Source organism: Sminthopsis crassicaudata, chromosome 1, assembly GCF_048593235.1.
Source record: "Sminthopsis crassicaudata isolate SCR6 chromosome 1, ASM4859323v1, whole genome shotgun sequence".
Lineage (NCBI taxonomy): Eukaryota > Metazoa > Chordata > Mammalia > Dasyuromorphia > Dasyuridae > Sminthopsis > Sminthopsis crassicaudata.
In genome coordinates this window covers 179,550,150-179,564,916 of record NC_133617.1, presented here as the reverse complement: position 1 = coordinate 179,564,916, position 14,767 = coordinate 179,550,150, and the positions used below count along the sequence as shown (strand labels likewise).

At 36.3% G+C, this 14,767-nt stretch overlaps 1 protein-coding gene across 12 annotated transcripts in view; it reads left to right on the top strand.

The window, feature by feature from the left end:
- The window catches only part of ATXN1 (ataxin 1), a 504,682-nt gene that overhangs the window by 481 nt on the left and 489,434 nt on the right, over positions 1–14,767 (top strand). For 10 of the 12 annotated variants that reach the window (XM_074272282.1, XM_074272211.1, XM_074272284.1 and 7 more), the window contains exon 2: positions 7,158–7,272. The gene's annotated coding sequence lies outside the window, so the exon portion shown is untranslated. Of the gene's footprint in view, positions 1–1,155; positions 1,543–7,157; positions 7,273–14,767 lie in introns of those variants that run through there. The other 2 variants (XM_074272232.1, XM_074272271.1) reach the window with 1 other exon arrangement.

Genomic DNA, 14,767 nt, shown 5'->3' with positions numbered 1-14,767 from the left:
TGTGTATGTTGTGTGCGTGTGTGTACATACAACCTTCCTACGCTTCAGCCTCTCTGTTGCCAACACCCCCACTTCCAGCGCTGGGGCAATTGGCTAAGGAAACAGGCCAGGAAGCAGATGGAATAGGTGTAGGCGGGAGTGGGGGTGGGGGACACGCGCCCCTGGAGGGAGGGGGCGGGGGGCGGACTGTCCCTGAGTGCCCGGGGAGATTCATTGCACCCCTGTTACTGCTGCTGTTGCTGCTACTCGGGCTCCCGAGTGCATGTAAGAAATGTCCTCCCTCGGGGTGGCGCAGGGGGAGTCAGAGGCAGCCTGCACTCTTCTCCACCTCAACCCCCTCCCCCGCAACATTCACCCCACTCACCCCCACTTTGCACTCTCCAGACTGGGGAGGAGGGGGGGGAGGGACTCCCTGCTCTGTGTGTGTGTGTGTGTGTGTGTGTGTGTGTGTGTGTGTGTGTGTGTGTGTGTGTGAATGAGTGAGCGTGCACTAGTAGGTATGTGTTCGTTCTGGGGAGGGCTGGACTCCCAGCTTACCGGCTTCTTCCTCCTTGTGGCTGGGGGGGGGGGTCGCTAAGCCTGGGAAGACTATCCTTCTGTGTGTGTGTGTTGTGTGTGTGTGTGTGTGTGTGTGTGTATGTGTGTGTGTATGTGTGTATGTGTGTGTGTGTATGTGTGTGTGTGTGTGTGTGTGGAGAGAGAGAGAGAGAGTCTGTGTGTGTGTGTGTGTGTGTGTGTGTGTGTGTGTGTGTGTGTGTGTGTGTGTGTGTACGGGGTCAAGGGGAAGTATATGTGTGGGGGGGGAAAAGGGGGTGTCTGGCCAGGACTTTGTAAGTAGCCAAGACCTATTGCCCTGACTAGGAGGGTGGAAGTATTAAGGAGGGGGCGTAGGCTGGAGCTGGGGGAGGTGTGAGAGACAGTGACAGCCAGAGAGAGACAGAGAGACAGAAACAAGAGAGACAGAGACAGAGAGACAGAAACAAGAGAGACAGAGACAGAGAGACACAGAGGCTGAGAAGGGTAACGGGGAGGGGACGCGCGCGCGCGTGAGTGTGTCTGTGGGTGCCCGGAGCAGCGGCGGCTGGAGTGGCGGCCCTGGCTGTCTACTGCCTTGTTTGTGCGGCTGCTTCCTGATCATGTGGAGCCTCTGCTGCTGCTGCTGCTGCTGCTGCTGCTGCTGCCTCCTCCGTCGCCGCTGCTCTGCTGCTGCGGCTGCTGCCTGGTGCCTGGCTAGCACTCGGTTCTGGGGGGGTGGGGGAAGGCTTTTCGCTGGTGCCGGCTACACGTTACTCGGGAGAGAGCGTAAGAGAATAGTAGAGGAGCTGGTGGCCGCGGGGGCAAGTCCTGCCCCCGTGCCTAGAGTGAAAGGGTTGTGTGGTTGCTGAGAGGGTGAATGAAGCCAGGAGGAGGGGAAGGAGAAGGAGGAGGCGCTGCAGGGATTGGGATGCGCCCAGTAGCCCCGCTGTTCACTCAGGGCCGGGCCAGGCCGGAGACACCATCACCACTACCACTACCACAGCCTCCTACTTGTTCCAGTGCTGAGTGAGTGCAGGCCAGTCCCCAGAGGGCAAGCGAGGGAGAGGGGGAGGGTATGCAAGCTGGGCCAAAAGGGGAGAGGTAGAAGTGAGGTGTTGTAACAAGAGGAGCGTCTCTCTCTCTCTCTCTCTCTCTCTCTCTCTCTCTCTCTCTCTCTCTCTCTCTCTCTCTCTCTCTCTCTCTCTCTCTATCTCTCTCTCTCTCTCTCTCTCTCTCTGTGATGAGGGAAGGGGTCATGCTTGAGAGAGACTTTGAGATCGGGAGCTTGGGTATCTCTGTTCTGGTTTCTTCTGCACCAGCCTCAACCTCTTCACCTTTCCCCCCACCTCAATTGGCCTCAAACTTCCTGTGCTGGGCTTTCGTTTTATTTCAGGCCATGCAGGGTTTTTGCTAGAAGTGGTAAAACAATTCAGATTTTCTAGGGAGAACCGTAGTGGGGGTAAGGGAGGAGAGATTGAGGGTGATGGTTGGAGATTGGGGGGAGGGAGTAGAGGGGAGGAACACTGCACAGTTTCCAAGGACATCGGGAATCAGCTAAAACCCGTTCCAACACTGTTTTGTTTTGTTGTTTTTGATAGCTACAACCATACAAAAATTGGGAACATTTAAATACTTTTGCAGATGGGGAAATTGCTGAAGAGTAGTAATGGCAAAAAAAAAAAAAAAAAAAAAAAAAAAAAGCAAGTCGGAAGCTGGTTATATAATGCTCTATGTGGATAACAAGAACAAGCTATTTTTATTTTGTTTACCGTATGCTGTGCAGTAGGGACTCCTCCAAACTGGATCTATCCTGGATGAGATTCTGAGCTTCCCCCACAAGATGCTCAGGATTCAGTTAACAAAATCAGAAGACCCCTTTGTGCATAAAGAATAAAAGCTAAGCTTTGAAATATCATTCTTTCCTCAATTATGGTCTTGACTACACAGCAGTGTCTGTCCGTAGGTGACTTAAGTTCAGTTTCAGAAATAGAGTAGTCCCAGTTCGGTGACATTTATTTTTTACAACGTAAACTGCACTTAATATTTAATCGTTATTATCATAGATTATGTAGTAATTGTTAGTTACTTATCAGATATTTTTAGGAACACTTTTGCTAATGTCTTAGGTAAGCTTTCTGCATTTGGGTTACTGAAGAAACCTTCAGTTAACAGAGACCCCTGCCATCTTCCGACAACCTCTTTGCATTATTCAGCGGATGAAAATAGTTTGATCCGCTGACTCCTTGGAATGAAGGTTATTGACGGAGGGAGCTACCAGAGAAGAGGGAAGGGGGGTGGGAATCCCACAATAAGCTATTGGAAAGAGGTTGCATCATAGCTGCTAATACCATGCTATTTAATCTTCTCTGCCCTCTAACTGTTCATGCATCATTCAATATTTTACTAGTTAGTAGCTCTCTAATAAATAGGCTTTAATACCATCCTCTATATAAAGCAGAGGTTGATGGGTTCTCTTGAACCTTCTGTCTGACTGTCTTTTTCATCATGTAGATACATGTCAATGGTGTAGGTTTGCAGTGCACTTACTCCAGCCCTGATCAGTCATGTAATTAGATCAGGCTACCATGGCAACAGACAGTATTTCTCGTCCATTCAGGTGGGTTTGTCTTATGACTAGGCTACTCCAAGTGTTTTATGTACTGTATTTGTGCCTACCAACTTGAACAGGAGGACTTCACTGTTTTTACTGAATTTTCTTCCAGTAATTTAGATGGAAGATACTGTATTAAGCTTCTAGCTATTCTCCTTTTATAAAAGGCACTCCTGAAATATTATTCCACAGTAAATCAAATTTTACTGTGTGTGCAATATGTAAATGTATCTCTCCACAAGTAAAATGGGACTTGACAATCCAATTGGCATTTATTGTTAACAGATCAACAAGTATTTGGTACTTGTTAGCCAACCTTTTCAAAGCTTTGCAAAGAGAAGTTTTCTCTTGCAATCTTTTTGGTTTTGGAGTATCTATAAACCATTAGAGTTTGCAGGTTACATACATTTCCTTAATTTAAGTTGACAGAATTAAATTCTAGGGGTTCACCAAGTCACTTGGAAAGAATCCACATTGTCCACATTAACAATCTTCCTGCAATTATAACAGCTGTTTTGAAAAAAAAAGGCATCCATGTTCCAGGGTAGTCTTCTTAGGTTACATAGTAAAGGTAAATTATCTTTTTCATATGTTTTTATGTTAATTTCAAAAAATTATGTCTTTTTCTTCTGGACATAATTAAGCCATGGGAATATCCCTGTCTCTTTAGCTAACTATGTATTATATAAAATATAACTATATATAAAAATATAATTAGAAACATATAAAAATAACCATTTCCCTTTAATTTATTTGTACTATGCTTAAGTTGTATTTAGATTTGATTTCTAACAACCCACATACCCTAGCACCCCAATGCCCAATGTTCATTGAATTTCTGACTAAAGTCAGTGAACTTTCTTTGCTTAACACTTGATGCTATTAATAAATAGAGGCATAGATGTTGATACCTAAAATATAGTTCTCTGAAAGTGAACACATACTTTGGACTCTGAAATGCCTAAATACCTGTCTTAGGAATAGAACTTTAGAGGGAACACAAATAGACTGGAGATCCTGAAAATAATATATCTTGGGAAAGAGGATTGGTGTTGCTAAGTCAATAATAGGAGAGTATTATTAGAAGTTTGGGGTTAAAATTCAAAATCATGTATGTTGTCTCTAATATTTGGTTTCCCATAGCAGTATTACCAGGTATAATGCTAAAATAAAGGCAAAGAATTAGAATGTTTGATTTTATAGACATAATTTAATCATTAAAAAGGAAAAACAACATTTTAATAGAGGCCATATTGTAGAAGTTGTCATAGTTTATGGGGATTTTTGTAATGTGGACAGATCCTAACCACATATTAAAATGTAGATAACCGTTGGTTGTGTACATTAACTATAAAAGACTAGCTGCATTAATAATAGCTCTTCCTTAGATTTTCAAAACATATCATCATAATAAATAAATACAAGGTAATATTTTAACTATGAAGATTATACATAGTATAGGACATTTGCTACTTGTTATCACACATTAAATTATTAACATGTTAATTTCTTTTAGATTTCACCCAAACTTTAGATACATATTTACTTGTCTATATTTTTTGTTTTGTTTTGTGGGTAGAAGCACAATAGCCTAGGACAATAATGCCTAGGATGAAAAAAGATACTTTAAAAATTATATAGATTCATTTTATTTTAAAATATGCTTTGATGTAACCAGGATTTAACAGTTTTTTCCTCTGTTGTTTAAATTTGCTTCAATATTTAAAATTGTAGCAACAATATAAATAGTAATCTTATTTAGATAACAAGATCATTATTACTAGAAACATTTTCTGTTTTTTCTTAACTTTTCCTAGAAATTATGTGTGTGTGTGTGTGTGTGTGTGTGTAGTCATATAAGTATAAATAAATGTATACATATATGTATGTAAACATGTGCTCTGGGAAATTGGTATAGTATATATAAAACATATGTGCATGGAAACACATGTAAATATGTACACATATATTTTATGTTATGCATACATATCTATTTTCCTGAGCAGTATAATAGAAATGCTTGCACTAATTATTATCTCTGTCCCCAAATTATACAAAAATGCCCAGATGCGTCACAATAACATATTATTTGAAATTTGTTGTGTCAGTAAAAAGGTTTCATTGATATTTCATAATTTTTATTACTTCTAATTCATGGAATAATGAAAATTATACTCATAATGATCATAATGTAAATCTTGTGCGGGCTGGAGAATTACTTTGTAGTAAACTTGTCTTAGTGTATCAGCACTGAGATTTTAGATGGCAAAAGATCACTGGGTAAGGAAGTGTAATATCCTACGGCTCAGTCCAATTTCTGGGAGTTTTCTTTAAGCAATCTCGTGCTGTTTCAGAAATTGCTGAAGATGACTATCATCAGGGTTTATATAAGGATTTATGTCTCTAAAATTCTTTTAGAGCTTACTTTTTGATAAATGCATGGGAAGTTATCTATTCCCTTTTTCTACTCTTCTTTTACACCTATATATCAAGCATTATGAAGAACATTATGTTGTCTGTAAAATTAAATTTTAAAGTTTTATTCATAATGCAAACTTTCCTAGTAAATGTAATCTTTTAAAAGTTTATAATTCTTTGGCTATATATTTTCCCTTCATTCTAGGATTTCTTTCTAATGATGTGGTATAGGTGTTGAGTCTCTTAATTCCTGTAATCTGTAGCAGACCCAGTTTTTCCAGAACTAGTAAACATACTAACTTGATAGACATTACTATTTTACATAATTAGTATCATGCTTAATTTTTGGCAATGTGGTTAGATATGCTGAAGCTTTGTAATTTAGACTCCTAAAAACCTTATATTTCAGGTAATAGGTGAAAATAAAATATATGCATGACTAGTAAGGCATACACCAATAAGTATGAAGTCCTAGAGCCATCTATTAAAACACACTAGCTGTACACTATTAAAAAAATGTTCAAGTGTTTAATATTCCACTGTAGATGGGCTTGGGTGATAGCAAGACCCATTTATGAGGTCTTTTGAAAGCCAGATAAACTGAATAGAATTTCTTTCAGCAATCTCCATACAATTGTTGATTCATTTGTAAGCTCTCCAAGGCTTAGGGCTTCTGTAGCCCCCCTTCTGCTTGGAATGTCTAGGATGGAAAAGAAGGGAGAGGCCATCAAGTCTAGCACTCTCATTTTGTATGCTGAGACAGCATGCTCTAAGAAGAGAGAGCTGGACAAGGTGAAAGCAGGAAGTTCTGAATTTGAATCTTGCTTCTGATACTTATTTGCCATGGAGTCTCAGTTTCCTAATTTGTCAAATGGGTCAATAATACCTTTAATACTTATTTCACATGAAGATTATAAGTTTCCAGTGAGATGATGTCAAAGAAATTGTGTCTATAAGAGGTTACTTTTTTTATATCCTTCTTATAGATATTGAATACACAGTATTAGCACACAGTAGATTGATATAAATTAATACTCTTTTTCAAATGCATATTTATAATAGAAAAATGGTCATTTTGTTCATTGTCCTTGAAAAGTACTGGACATGGAGTGGATTTGTTTTCCTTTCCATTCTAGAAATGTTCTAGATTAGACTGGATTCCTGAGAAGCAAACTGGTGATTCTTTAGAATAGATGCAAATGGATTTGGCTACAGTTATACATTGGCATGTTCTCAAGGACAATTGACTCAGTTACTCATTATTCATTATTTGTAGTGAAGGATTATTACCATCATATTCTTCAAACTAGTTTCTCTCTGACACCCAACATGCTTCTGGGATGTGCCTTTGGTATATCACTCATTGGTTCTGTTAATTCAAAACAAATTTAGCTTTTTTTGAAGCTAGTTTGTATTTCTCTGCATCTCTCCTGAAAAAAAAGAATCTTTTGTGTTTGTAGGCAGACATTGAAGTGAGGGGTTCTCTATGTTTTTGATAATATCTCTGAAGTTACTGTTCCTACAATCCATTAAAATTAAATGTGAACCCTAAAAGGCAACTTTTTTTGTTTTCCATTTGGTGTTCATCTCCTTTACTTTTGGACTGTTGCAGCTGCATCACAAGGCAAGCCAGCAGGGTGGTCCATTCAGACTTTGGATTTATTCATGGTCTTTGTACAGCAATCCCTTCTCCCATCATCACTACTGGGAAGTATACTATAAATCAGGTAAGAGTTTCATGATGCTATTTATTTTGTATCTTAGGGTTTAAGTAGTCTGGCCCATAAAGAAAATTATTCTAGAAAAGCTCTATGTAACTTATCCTTCAAAGGTGAAATCATGTCACTTGCTTTGTTTCTAGTTATAGAATAGCAATGTCTATACAATTAAAGGGAAAAGGAACGTTGAAGTAATTATCAAGGAAATACAAACTTTTTTGCCTTAATACATTTATTGCTGAAATGCTTTAGGGATTTGTGATTGCTTCCATATGGATAGTCCTTCCATCAGCACGGATCATAAACCCTTCTTGGTACTCTGTCTTTGGCAATTGCCATGGCCAAAAAATCCATTTCCCCTACAGCCCACCTTCTGAGGATGAGTATTTTTGAATATAGTCCTGGTCCTTGGGGGATAGGCAGTTCATGGAAGAGAAATGGAGTTATTTGGGGTAGTTAATAACTTCAAACATTCACTTGTTGTGTGGTTATAGAATCATTTAGTAATTTTATTGGTTACTTTTATTAACCAAAGAAACAAAAAGATTTGTGACCAAATGGTTTATCATGAGAATAAAATGTTTTTAATCCTTTAGACTTTGCTATAGAATAATATGAAAGATTAATATAGAAACTGGAAAAAAATACAAAGGATCTGTTTGGTTTGTAGCAAACACCCATTGTGACTCTATATTTTTTTCTCTTAGCCTGCTTGCATTTTACAACTTCCTGATTTCTTCACATACAGTAAACTTGGACAGTCATCTAGATATGGAGTGTTTGTGAAGGCTGATGACTCATTGTTCTTCATTGAGGATAGGAAAAGAGGAAATTGAATTACAGCAGGAGAGAATCAAGTTAGATTTAAGAGAGAACATTCTAGCAGCAAAGTTTGTTGAACCCTGGAATGTTTAGATTGAGTTTAATAAGTATTTATTAAATGCTTTCTTTATGCAACACACAAGGATTAAAATGATATATAATCTTCAATGAATTTACCATTAATTAAGTTAAAGTATATAAGTACAAATAACTATAATACAAGTTAGAACAAAATAAGTGCATATTTATATTAAACCTTTATTAAGTTCTTTCTCTTGTGTGTGTGTGTGTGTGTGTGTGTGTATGAATATATGTATGTGTACGTGTGCCACTATGCTAGAGCAAAAATTTAACTAAGATATTGTCCCTGTTCTCATGGAACTTATAATCTAGTAGGGATATATATTACAAACACAGATAACTTAAGCAACAAGCATGATATACCATAATCTGATTTTGTAAACTTTAGGAAATAATTACTTTAAAAAATGTTTATAGTCTTAAAAAGATTCACATAATACTTTCCTAAGTAGAAAGTTCTACTTATTCATTGAAAATATATTTTGATGTATATACTTTTTGATGAAAACATTGTAAAAAAGATCATATACTCCTATCTCTGCTTATGTATTCATGTATCTATGTACCTATTTATCATATCATTAATTTTAACATTACAGGTGTCCCATCCGATCCATAAATGCTTCCAAGTAAATAGATATATTTAATTTCTCTTTCCTTTTATTAACATTGCAGGCTATTGGAAGCTGGGCAAAATAATTGTGCCAGCATTTTATGTCTTGTGAGTTTCTTAGATCCTTTTTTTTTTAGCCAAGAACATATAAATACAAATATAGAATATAAAAATAACATACAGATTCTATTTGTCAACAATATAGCAACCATAGAAATCAAATGCCCTTCATATAGTTGTAATATAATATAAGGAATTCAACCCCCAAACAAGTTTTGGTTTTATTCCATAAAAACTTACTAGCTCCAGAATCTTACTGGATTCTACATCAGAAAAATCAATTATGGAAATCCCAATTGTGGAATAACTTAACTTTTTTTAATGTGTATACAGGATCATTGTAGAATGTAAAATACATTATTTTACATTATGTTAATTCTAGGGCAGGGTATTGTTCTTTAATGGAAATAGACCCAATACACCAAGGAGTAGTTTGTTCCATTCAAATTCCTGCCTTTTACCTTCTGTTGCAAGTTGGTTTAAATTAATAGTTTCTTGCCATCACTGGAAGAGTTAAATGTTAGGCAAAGAATTCCAACACTTAACAAATTCATGCCTTAAATTTCTGTGGGAAAATAACTTAATTGAATGTGATTCACACAGGCCAAAAGCAATCTGTCTTTTTACTTGGAATATTAAGGAGAGTAGATCACTTTTAACAAAGTTATCTTATGGTCTTAGAAAATTGCTTTATTGTGAAAAAAGGAAGTTAAAGACAAATTCTTGCTTGTTGGCCAATATATGCAACTTGCTGAAAAGAAACACAGTTCTTCATAGTGTGTTAATCAAGTCTAGTGTCTGATGAATACCCACATTGTGTTACTGACAATGTAATGCAAAGTCACCTTGATTTTCAAGCAGCTGACATTTCCTGTGATTGCATGTAAAGAAATATTATAAGCATTATCTAAACATTTTGCATAAATAATGACCCTATTATAGACAGTGCAATTGACTGTTAAACCTGGGCAGACAAACAATGTCATCCCCATTGCCCTTTTAGAATAATCATTAAGGTGTGTGGATTTTTAAAAATTTAACACAGATTTAATTTTTGCTTTATTTACAAATGTTTTTTAGTTTGAGAAAGACAGAATTTAAATTTCACTGAGACAGTAATATGTTGAACAAAGTTTTAATTCATTCATTTATTGAGTACTATTTATTGACTACCTATTGTGTACAAACCATTGAGTATGGCTCTTTCAAGGATCTGATGATGGAGGTGACATGTACCCTATTTTCCTGGAGTTAATTGTCCAGAATGGTAGGTAAAATGTATACCCAGAAAAGTAGGGTTTGAGCCTGTTACCATACTATGTGGGTACTAGAAACAAAGTGTTCTGGAAGGGAATAAGAGGGAGAGTTCTTCCAATTGGATTCATAATAGAAAGCTTTATGAAGAAGATGACATGTGAACTAGACCTTGAAAATGCATTTAGGGTTTTAATAAATTTGGAAGAGAAGAGGAAGAAGACATTTTTCCTTTGTGTGATCCATCATCCATCCACATGGCTACCAGATTGACAAATTGAAAGCCCCAAAATACATATGCACATATGATTAACCATTTTATTCTTCTGATCAAAAAGTGTCAGTAGTTTCTATTGCCCTATTGCTTGTCTTTTTGTCATTTCAAGCCCTTTGCAATTTGGATATATTTTCAGATTTACTTCACATTATTTCTGCTCAAATGCCACATGTTCTGATCAAACTTGTTTATAGGCTCTTCCCTATACACACTATTCATTTCCTGTCTCTAGACCTTTGTAGATTATTCTTTCTCCTTGGAATATTCTACCTCTATCCTCACCTCTCTCTATTGTAATTCACAGGGCTACCTTTTATAGTAGGTCCTCCTGATCCCCTTAGTTGGAAGTATGACACCTCCCTATAACTTTGAATTGACTTTGCATATATTTTTATGTTTTCTTATATGAGCAAATGTCATTCTCCCTTTGTTCCATTTTCCCCTGCTGAGGGCCGGAATCATATTGCTTTTTGTCTTTGTATATAGTACAGTACCTAGTATATAGTAGGTGTTTAATCAGTTACATGTTAAATTGCATTTAATTGAGATAAATTGAATTCCAGGTAGAGGAAGAAAGGAGTGGAGGAAAAAAAGTCTAGAGCTTTTCTAGGGAATATTAAGCAGTGGTTCAGTCTTGTTGGCCATCATAGTATTAATACATGGGAGATTAAACTGAAAACTGAAAATTTACAACTTATAGCCTCAATCAGAGACATGCTGTTAAATATTTAACAACTGGCTCTACAAAGGGAAAAATAAATATATGACCCACCTACTTTTAAGTTTAGTCTGCAGTATTAACATTTCCTCCATTATTTTAAGTATAAACAATCATATAAGTCAATAATGCAATCAATAAAACAATAAGCCAAGTCCTGATTTGTAGCATTTGCCAGTTCTTGAGGTACAAATACACTAAAAATTCAACAATCAACTTTCTAGAGTTGGTTCAGCAGGGTGTATCACACCCCTGGCTTCTCAATCTACCTAGACTCAAACTCAGTAATTGGCTCTTTATCTGAGGCATTGAGGATCTATTTAAGATTTTTGAACAAATTAGTGACATGATCAGAGCTTATTTTAGGAAAAAATAATCATGGTGTGCTACATGGACTGGAAGGATGAGGCTTTGAAAGGTGGCAGATAACTGATGGTTGAGTTTTTCAACCATTTGAGCAAAAGGGGAATGATAACAGATAACAGGAATAGGTAAGAGAGGAGAGACCTGAGAGTTATGAGGGTGGAAATCAGTGAATATTGGTTATTGGGGCTGAGGAAGAGGAAGAAATCAAGTTACCTTATGTTTATAAGTCTGGATCACTGGGAGAAACATATATTTAAGGCTGAAGAACTGGTTTAGACCCAAGGATACAGAGTTTAGTTTGGGTATGTTGAGTTAAAGGTGCCGGCAAGATAACTTTATGGGAGATAACTAATAGACAGTTGGAAATATACATCTTGAATATTGAAACTCGGAGTTTGCAGAAACATCAGACTGTAGATGGCCATTTAAATGTATCCAAATATCCCTGTCAAAGTGCATGTCCATCCTCATAAAAGTAATAGTTGTAGCTTTGAGAATGGATGTGATCACCAAAATATCCAGTCAGTTACTAAACCTTAATAATTCTAGCTCTACAGAATCTCTTAGAGTTGTCCTCTTCTTTCTAATCATGTGAGCTAATATATATTACAAGTCCTTAGGAGACTACTGCAGTAGCTCTCCTAATTTGTTCCCTGTTTTAAATTTTTCCTTTATCTAAGACATTCTTTAAACTACTGCTGAAATGATATTTCTAAAGCAGAAGTTTGACCATCTCATTTCTCTCTCAAAAAGTTCTAATAGCCAGAACATTATTGGCTGTAGGATAAAACAAATTCATTTCCCATATAAAGACTCCAACCTATCTCTCCAGGCTCATTATTCATCTTTGCCCTTCTCTCACTCTATGGTTTAGTCAAACTCTCTGTTACTTCCACATGGTACTGCATTTCCTGTCTTTGTGTTGCCAATCCTGAAATGTTCTCCTTTCTCACATGTGCCACAGAGAACCCTTCATTTCTCTCAAATGTACTTTAAACATCAACTTTTATGTGAAGCCTTTCTGAATCCTCTCTACTTCTAATGTGTTTCTTCTTGTACTACTTTGTATCTATCACCTCATTTATTGTTTATATTTATTCTGTGTATATATACATATAGGCATATATGTATAGATGAACATGTATAATGCAAGTAAAGATATAAATATTCCTACTTCTCCCACCATTAACTTGTGAACTTATTGAGTGAAAGTGTTTCTTTCTTTCAAATCTTTTTTTATACTTGTATCCCAGATACCTTGCATGGTGCTTGATACATAATTGACATTTGATAGATTTTTTTAATATGTGTGCATATAGAATTTAATCATATATGTCCTCTTTTCATTTGATAAAGAATTAATTTCTTGAAATCAGGGAATGAAATATATTCTATATGGACTGTGATTATGAGTCAAAACCTCACTGAAGTCTAGGAGGTTGATACATAAGAAAATGGCTTTGGATTTATTGGTTAGGAGGTCAATAGGAACTTCTTTTTTTATTATAGCTTTTCACTTACAAGATATATGCATGGGTAATTTTTCAGCATTGACAGTTGCAAAACCTTTTGTTTCAATTTTTCCTCTCCTTCCTCCCACCCCTTCCCCCAGATGGCAGGTAGACCAATACATGTTAAATATGTTAAAGTATATGCTAAATACAATATATATATATATATATATATATATATATATATATATATATATATATATGTATATATATATATATATATATATATATATATATACACACACATATATTTATACAGTTATCTTGCTGCACAAGAAGAATCGGAATTTGAAATAGTATACAATTAACCTGTGAAAGAAATAAAAATTGCAGGCGAACAAAAATAGAGGGATTGAGAATTCTATGTAGTGGTTCACACTCATTTCCTAGAGTTCTTTTGCTGGGTATAACTGGTTCAGTTCATTACTGCTCTATTGGAACTCATTTGGTTCATCTCATTGTTGAAGAGGGCCATGTCCATCAGAATTGATCATCATATAGTATTGTTGTTGAAGTATATAATGATCTCTTGGTCCTGCTCATTTCAATCAACGTCAGTTCATGTAAGTCTCTTTAGGCCTTTCTGAAATCCTCTTGCTGGTCATTTCTTGCAGAGGAATAATATTTCATAACATTCATATACTACAATTTATTTAGCCATTCTCCAATTGATGGGCATCCACTCAGTTTCGAGTTTCTGGCCACTTCAAAGAGGGCTGCCACAAACATTCTTGTACATACAGGTCTCTTTCCCTTCTTTAAGATCTCTTTGGGATATAAGCCCAGTGGTAACACTGCCAGCTCAAAAGGTATACACAGTTTGATAACTTTTTGAGCATAGTTCCAAATCACTCTCCAGAATGGCTGGATGTGTTCACAATTCCACCAACAATGGATCAGTGTCCCTGTTTTCCCACATCCCCTCCAACATTCCGCATTATCTTTCCCTGTCATTCTAGCCAATCTGACATGTGTGTAGTGGTATCTCAGAATTGCCTTAATTTGCATTTCTCTGATTAATAATGACTTGGAGCATCTTTTCATATGGCTAGAAATAGTTTCAATTTCTTCATCTGAGAATTGTCTGTTCATATCCTTTGACCATTTATCAATTGGAGAATGGCTTGATTTCTTATAAATTCTCTATATACTTTGGAAATGAGGCCTTTATCAGAACCTTTGACTGTAAAAATGTTTTCCCAGTTTATTGCTTTCAACAGGAACTTCTTAACTAGAAATTCCAAAAGGGGTGTTTTTTTTTTTAATATTTATTTTAAACTTTTAATTTCCAGAGAACATTAATACAATAATTACAGTAGAAATGGAAATATTAGGTATAAAATCTTTTGAACTTTCTGTTCAAATGGCAGACTGAGGATATACGGGAGAAGCTATTAAGAGGGTTCCCCCCCCCCACTAAAGTATGGAGCTTTCTGGGCACATTTACTGACAGAGAAGATATCCCATTGGGAAGAGAGAGGTTTAAGGTATAATAAAGAGTAAGGATAATAGATAAATCAAGGTCCTACAAGAATCCATTGATGACCAAGGGGAAAAGTGAAACAAATGATTAAAAAACATTTATTAAGCACTTACTATGTGCTTTGTCCTAGAGTTACAAATATAAAAGATAGCTCCTGCCCTCAGGGACTTTACATTCTAGTGGAAGAAAAAGCAAAACAGTACTGCAAGGATCTTGAACTTATTTTATTTGAAATTAACATATATATGTAGATTAGAGAGAAAGCTGATTTTGTAATTTAGACTGTACAGTATATCCCTTTAAAAATGTGATCCCTTCA